The 8,297-nt window shown below is 42.3% G+C and overlaps 1 long non-coding RNA gene across 1 annotated transcript; it reads left to right on the top strand.

The window, feature by feature from the left end:
* Positions 1-4,908: 4,908 nt before the first annotated feature.
* LOC123418189 lies at positions 4,909-6,473 on the top strand. Its single transcript, XR_006617563.1, has 3 exons — positions 4,909-4,962; positions 5,054-5,536; positions 6,366-6,473. It is a non-coding gene; the product is annotated as an uncharacterized LOC123418189 (long non-coding RNA).
* Positions 6,474-8,297: the final 1,824 nt, after the last annotated feature.

Raw genomic sequence — 8,297 nt, 5'->3', positions numbered from 1 at the left:
AATCCAGTAGAAGTATCAAGGCAAGTTTCCAAAGTACCTGCGCAAAAACAAACAAACTTGCACCCAATGCTATAAAGGGGTTGTCAATCCCTTCATGATTAAATGCAAGGTGAGATCTGAAGGTGGAAAGTTCAACAAAGTAAAAGTGTAGAGCTGAAAATATGATGTGCAGCAGACCCGGGGGCCATAGTGTTCACTAGAGGCTTCTCTCATGATAGCAAATATTACGGTGGGTGAACGAATTACTGTCGAGCAATTGATAGAACCGCGCAAAGTCATGATGATATCTAAGGCAATGATCATACATATAGACATCACGTCCAAGACAAGTAGACCGATACTTTCTGCATCTACTACTATTACTCCACACATCGACCGCTATCTAGCATGCATCTAGTGTATTGAGTTCATAACAAACAGAGTAACGCCTTAAGCAAGATGACATGATGTAGAGGGACAAATTCATGCAATAGATATAAACACCATCTTTTTACCCTTGATGGCAACAACATGATGCGTGCCTTGCTACCCCTTCTGTCACTGGGTGAGGACACCGCATGGTATGAACCCAAAACCAAGCACTTCTCCCATTGCAAGAATTATAGATCAAGTTGGCCAAACGAAACCCACAACTCGAAGAGAATTACAAGGATACGAAATCATGCATATAAGAGATCAGAAGAAACTCAAATAATATTCATAGATAATTTGATCATAAATCCACAATTCATCGGATCTCGACAAACACACCGCAAAAGAAGATTACATCGGATAGATCTCCATGAAGATCATGGAGAATTTTGTATTGAAGATCCAAGAGAGAGAAGAAGCCATCTAGCTACTAGCTATGGACCCGAAGGTCTGTGGTGAACTACTCACACATCATCGAAGAGGTAATGGTGTTGATGAAGAAGCCCTCCGTGTCCGAATACCCCCTCCGGCAGGGCACCAGAACGGTCCCCAGATGGGATCTTGCGGAGACAGAAGCTTGCTATTGCGGAAAAGTATTTTCGTGGCTCTCACCCGTGGTTTCAGATTTTTAGGGAATTTATAGGCGGAAGAGATAGGGCAAAGGAGCCACGGGAGGGGGGGCACAAGCCTGGTAGGCGCGCCCCCCAGGCCGCGGCTAGGGGGCTTGTGGCCTCCCCCGGGAGCCTTTGCCTTGGTTCTCAAGTTCCCTGCGTATCTTCTGTTCCGGAAAAAATCATTCCGAAGATTTTATTCCGTTTGGACTCCGTTTGATATTCTTCTCTGAAAAGGGTAAAAAACACGGAAAAACAGGAGCTGCCACTTGGCATTGAGTTAATAGGTTAGTCCCAAAAAAGATATAAAATGCATACAAAACATCCAAAGTTGACAAGATAATAGCATGGAACCATAAAAAATTATAGATACGTTGGAGACATATCACACTGCCGCTTAGGTCGTATTGCTGTAAAGCGTATGAAGAAACTCCATGATGATGGACTTTTGGAGTCACTTGATTTTGAATCACTTGACACATGCGAACCATATCTTATGGGCAAGATGACTAAGACTCCGTTCTCCGGAACAATGGAGCGTGCAAGTGACTTGTTGGAGATCATACATACTGATGTGTGCGGACCGATGAGCATAGAGGCATGCGGTGGATATCGTTATTTTCTCACCATCATTGACGATTTGAGTAGGTATGGTTATATCTAGTTGATGAAGCACAAGTATGAAATGTTTGAAAAGTTCAAGCAATTTCAGAGTGAAGTTGAAAATCATCATAACAACAAGATCAAGTTCCTATGATTTGATCGAGGAGGTGAATATATGAGTTACGAGTTTGGTGCTCACTTAAAACAATGTGGAATTGTTTCACAGCTCACGCCGTCTGGAACACCACAACGCAATGGTGTGTCGGAACGTCGTAATCGTACTTTATTAGATATGGTGCGTTCTATGATGTCTCTTACCAATTTGCCATTGTCATTTTGGGGCTATGCATTGGAGACAACAGCATTCACTATAAATAGGGCACCATCAAAATCCGTTGAGATGACACCATATGAGCTGTGGTATGACAAGAAGCCAAAGTTGTCGTTTCTTAAAGTTTGGGGATGTGATGTTTATGTCAAAAAGCTTCAGCCTGAAAAGCTGGAACCCAATGTGAAAAAGTGTGTCTTCATAGGTTACCCAAAAGAGAGACAGTTGGGTATACCTTCTATCTCAAATCCGTGGGCAAAGTGTTTGTCGCTAAGAATGGAGCTTTTCTTGAGAAAGAGTTTCTCTCGAAAGAATTGAGTGGGAGGAAGATAGAACTTGATGAGGTTGTAGAACCTTTACTTCAACAAGATGGTGGCGCGGAGCAGAAATAAATTTCTGTCAAGGCAACACCAGTTGAAGAGGAAGCTAATGATGGTGATCATGAAGCTTCAGATCAAGTTGCTATCGGACCTTGCAAGTCGACAAGAGCGCGTACTGCTCCTGAGTGGTATAGGAATCTTGTCTTGTCAATCATGTTGTTAGACAACAATGAGCCTGCGAATTATGGAGAAGCAATGGTGGGCCCAGATTCCAGTAGATGGTTAGAAGCCATGAAATCCGAGATAGGATCTATGTATGAAAACAAAGTATGGACTTTGGATGTCTTACCTGAAGGTTGAAAGGCTAGTCAGAACAAATGGATCTTTAAGAAGAAGAGGAACGCGGACGGTAATGTGACCGTTTATAATGTTCGACTTGTGGCAAAGGGTTTTTCATAAGTTCAAGGAGTTGACCATGATGAGACATTCTCACCCGTAGCGATGCTTAAGTCCGTCCGAATCATGTTAGCAATAGCTGAATTTTTCGATTATGAAATCTCGCAGATGGATGTCAAAACGGTGTTCCTTAACGGGTTTCTTAAGGAAGAGTTGTATATGATGCAACCCGAAGGTTTTGTCGATCCAGAGAATTCTAACAAATATGAAAGCTCCATCAATCCATTTATGGACTAGTGCAAGCATCTCGGAGTTGGAATCAGTGTTTTGATGAGGTAATCGAAGCGTTCGGGTTTATACAAGTTTTTGGAGAAGCTTGTATTTACAAGAAAGTGAGTGGGAGCTCTATATTGTTTCTAATATTATATGTGGATGGCATATTGCTGATTGGAAACAATATAGAATTTTTGGGGAGCACGAAGGGTTATTTGAATAAAAGTTTTTCAGTGAAGGACCTGGGAGAAGCTGCTTACATATTGGGCATAAAGATCTATAGAGATAGATCAAGGCGCCTAATATGACTTTCACGAAGCACATACCTTGACAAAGTTTTGAAGAAGTTCAAAATGAAACAATCCAAGAAGGGGTTCTTGCCTGTGTTACAAGGTATAAAGTTGAGTAAGACTCAATGGCCAGTAACTACAGAAGATAGAGAAAAGATGAGTGTCGTCCCCTATGCTTCAGCCATAGGGTCTATCATGTATGCAATGTTGTGCACAAGACCGTATGTCAGCCTTGCCATAAGTATGGCAGGCAGGTTTCAAAGTGATCCAGGAGTGGAGCACTGGGCCGCGGTCAAGAATATTCTGAAGTACCTGAAAAGGACTAAGGAAATGTTTCTCGTTTATGGAGGTGACGAAGAGCTCGTCGTAAAGGGTTACGTCGATGCAAGATTCGACATTCATCCTGATGACTCTAAGTCACAAAACGGATACGTGTTTATTCTTAATGGGGGTGCGGTAAGCTGGTGCAGTTCCAAGCAAAACGTCGTGGCTGATCGTACTTGGGAAGTGGAGTACATAGCTGCCTCAGAGGCGGCTAAGGAGGGTGTCTGGATGAAGCAGTTCATGAGAGATCTTGGAGTTGTGCCGAGTGCACTAGATCCAACAAATTTGTTCTATGACAACACTAGTGCCATTGCTCTAGCCAAGGAACCATGGTTCGACAAGAGGACCAGACATATAAAACGACGCATCAATGCCATCCGAGATTACATCAAGGAGGAAGACATAAATATTTGCAAAGTGCGCACAGATATGAATGTGGCAGACCCGCTGACTAAGCCTCTTCCACAAGCTAAACATGACCAACACCAGAACTGTATGGGAGTTAAATTTGTTACATTGTAAATCATATAGAGATGTGATACTAGATTATTGACTCTAGTACAAGTGGGAGACTCTTGGAAATATGCCCTAGCGGCAATAATAAAATAGTTATCATTATATTTCCTGTTTCAAGTTAATCGTTTATTATCCGTGCTATAATTGTATTGAATGGAAACATAAATACATATGCGGATACATAGACAAAATACTGTCCCCAGTAAGCCTCTAGTTCACTCGCTCGTTGATCAAAGATGGTTAATGTTTCCTAGCCATAGACAAGTGTTGTCACTTGATGACGGGATCACATCATTAGGAGAATGATGTGATGGACAAGACCCAAACTATAAACATAGCATGTGATCATGTTATTTTGTTGCTATTGTTTTCTGCATGTCAAGTATACATTCCTATAACCATGAGATCATGTAACTCACTGACACTGGAGCAATGAGCGAGAGGGGAGTAGGGGTGACTGGCGGACACAGCATGGTGGAGGTGGGGCACAATAGATAAAAATAAAATACACACAGCTTCATGTCGTAGGACGGATGCCACCCTGACAGAGCGCAGGTTTACTCCATGCTACATCTGCTGCATCAACAGATGCTGCCGCCTACTCCTGCACATCCAAACCACCATCATCTTACTTTATTATCATGTACACCAGCATCATGATTAAGGTACATATGAAGTCCTCACCATCATCTATATTGATCAACTCGGTTATCTATAATATACTATATGCTACGTAGTAATTAAGCTGAATTCTGTAGTGCATTTTGAGTGCCTGCTTTGGATTTGTTCAGTGCAACTCTCAGCATGGTTCTTTCATGACCTGTTGATGATGGATAGGGGTGGGTACGCATATGGAAAGAAATGCAGGACTGCATTTCATTTCTTCCATGGTAATACTGGAGTTGCCAACAGTCAAAACAAGATGACATTTTTTGAAACCGATGATGCCGTGTTTACATCGTGCGCCATTGCAATCCGCAGGTTCGACGCCGGATCCAGGAGATACTGTGGAATGGGTTGGAAGGAGGAGTGATCTCTGTCTCGCCCTCGAGCATCTTGACCACCGCGCTCATTGACGGCCTCTGCTGAATGCACTAGAACACCACCTTGCACATCCTCTCCACCAGCCCTCTGCAACGCGAGTCATGGTGGACCGTTGCCACCATGAGCTCCATCAGCTCACTGGCTTCGTACCTGGCCCATGCGACTATGGGGTACCATCGCTGGCTGCTCTTTGGCATGGCAACGGCGTCTTGGTCACTACCATGCTCGACGATCTTCGGGAGGAGCATGCTGAAGCTGTAGACATCACACTTCTCGATGATATGTAGCTCCATCCAAACCTCTGGTGTGGCGTACCTGAAAGTGCCGCGCGCATGGGACAGAGGCATGCTTGTCGGCATGGTGGACAAGGCTTGCAAAGCCAAAGTCACCCACCTTGGGCGTGAGGGTGCCGTCGAGGAGGTATCTTGCTGGTGCTAACTTGAATGGACTGTGTCATTTTTGAATGGCCTAACTTGTTCTTCATCCAAAAGGATGGATGAGCAATAGAAATATCGTGAGTGGCATTACCGGTGGCAATCGGTTGGTCTGCGATTTTGCTAAGAGAATAGCAGCTATGTTCCTGTCATCTTCTGGCTTACTATATGTTATCACATGATATTAGTTTAAGAAGATACTTTTAAACATCAGTATGAATTTTGCTCTTATAGAGATTTTCTGTTCAAAACTTTTCAGCTTATGTGATAGATGTGCAGTGGATGAACTGCTGCTTTGTTCGATTCATTATTGTTCATTCCTCATGTTGCACACTGTGAACTCTAGATTTTTTCGTATTTTTTTTCCTGGAGGCTGGTATAGGATCCAGTTGTGGTTGATTTGTACTACCAGCTGAATGAGTCTTCTTTAATGCTGTCCACTTGTTACGCAGCTTGTTTCTTTTTGTGCCTTGATCTAATTTTATTAATAAGAACAATGTTATATTAGCACTTCCGTTTCAAGGCGTCTATGATATCCATAATCCATTTGATTGGTTTTCGTCAGTAACTTGGTTGGTCTTGTATAATCTTTGCGACTTTGCCTGCTGGTTCAATTGCTAATGTGTTTCCTTTTCCTGGCTGGGCCTGTAAACATACTTTTAGTATTATACTGGTTTGTAATTTTGTATGTGTATAGCTGGCCTGTGGACATTCTTTTATTTTTGGTGTCATCTAGGTTTCGTGTTCAAAACTTTTCAGCATATGTGATAGTTGTGCAATCGATTAATTTTTGTTTGATTGATTTTGTTATACAGGGGGTGGTGGTGGATACAAAAATGCTTCTCTTGGATCCTGGCAACTACGGCGGCGATAGCCTAAATCAAGGGGGTGGAGCACCTGCCAAGTGATCTCAACCTTGATTGTGCTTGTAGAGAGAATGATGCTTGCAAGGGGGTTGATGCGAGCACGAAGAGAAGCGATGGTCACGATGGCTTTCTTAGGGACGACTTCGAGGACGAAGATGACCATACCAACAAGAGTAAGAAGAAGCACCGGCTGAATAACTCTTATGGATTTGTTCTCCGTAACCACATTGAGTTGCATCAGCTGCTCGTTATATACTACTACTACTTGCTCTGTAAATAAATAAAACATCTTATATTTGTTTACAAAGGGAGTAATATGGTTCAACAATTGAGGCTAATTTGGTGATGATATTGCTCTAGGTTGTTCAAGAGGCACCGGGTGGCAGCTGCTCTCTCGGCTATGTCCACCGTCCTCAGCTCCGTGTGCCACCAGATGAGATCGATAAATAATAAGCAACATAACCAACAAATGATCGGATTGGTTGCCTTGTCAAAAGTTTCTATTTGCAGTTTGCAGGTCTGTGTGAAGAGGGTGCGATGGAGGAAGAACAATCCAGAAATGGAGGGCACTGAAAATAATACTCCCTCCGTTCCTTTACATAAGGTGTATTTGTTTTTTGATAAAATTCCACAATGTTAGGTGCATTTCTTCTAATTCTTTTGTAATTCCATCATTAGCCCTTCAAAAAAAGGAAAGTATATCTCCTCTGATTGCATGCATCCCTTATTATAAAGAGAAAAAGGAAAGAATCTCTCTCATGATTGTGTATATCTCTTACTTTCCTAGCCTAAATGATTTTATTGCCTCTAATCAATGATTTGGCCAAGGTTAATTTTGTCTTAACATGTGTATAATACTATAATTGACAAAAAGAAAAACCCAGCTAGGTTGAACAAAAAGTGGACATTTTGACGATGTCAAAAGATCAAACAGGGTTTACCCAAATTGGTCGGTAACTCGTACTGGAGTATAATTTTTCCTTGCGCATAGACAGTGTACACCAGCACATCATTTCATCTCAACAACACTGAACAAGCTTTATGTAATACTCCCTCCGTCCGAACAATCTCTCTTAGACTTATCTAGATACGGATGTATCTAGACTTGTTTTAGTGTCCGGTACTGGATAAATCTAAGACAAATGATTTTGGACGGAGATAATAGTAGCGTGCACGGCACGCCTGTGTGTAAGCATCCCTCTATGCGTGTAGTCCCATTGTTGATGGAGGCGGGCAAGTAGGATGACATGTTGGGCAATTTGCTTGGCATTCACCTATAGTACGCCAACACGGACGGCCCGGCAGCGAGTCACAACAGTGACAGATTTTAGTAACGAACCAACTATCGCACTCGTTCTTGACACACCACTTCAAGGTGAGCTTGCTTTCATTCAACGATGAATCCACAGAGGCAGCGTTCGCGGTTATGTTGGCACCATGTTCTTGGTTGCTTCTTGTAACCACAAGACGACCTATCATCATCACACACAATATATATGTAGTAGCTGTTGTTAGATCACAATGCATAAATTTAACTTAAGACAAACCTAGTATACGGAGTACTGCCTCTAAAAGTATTAATATTACCTCTGTCTCAATTTTTGTCTTAGATTTGGTTAGATACAGATGTATTTAGTACTAAAACATGACTAGATACATCTATATTTAGACAAAAAAATTGACACGAAAAGGACACTATAGTAAAAAAACGGAGAGGATAGAACAACGGGAAGCATCATTTTATGCTTACATTGTCCGACCGCAACAAGGCATCCGATGAACAAGAGAGGAACCATGCACACGCCCACTCTCATGTTTGATCTTCAGCTTCTAGAAACCGAATGAAGTATGAGAAGTGACCATGAATCCCTCTGGCCGCAG

Source organism: Hordeum vulgare, chromosome 1H, assembly GCF_904849725.1.
Source record: "Hordeum vulgare subsp. vulgare chromosome 1H, MorexV3_pseudomolecules_assembly, whole genome shotgun sequence".
Lineage (NCBI taxonomy): Eukaryota > Viridiplantae > Streptophyta > Magnoliopsida > Poales > Poaceae > Hordeum > Hordeum vulgare.
Note: the sequence above shows the minus strand (reverse complement) of the source record. Positions and strands in the feature narration are given on the sequence as shown.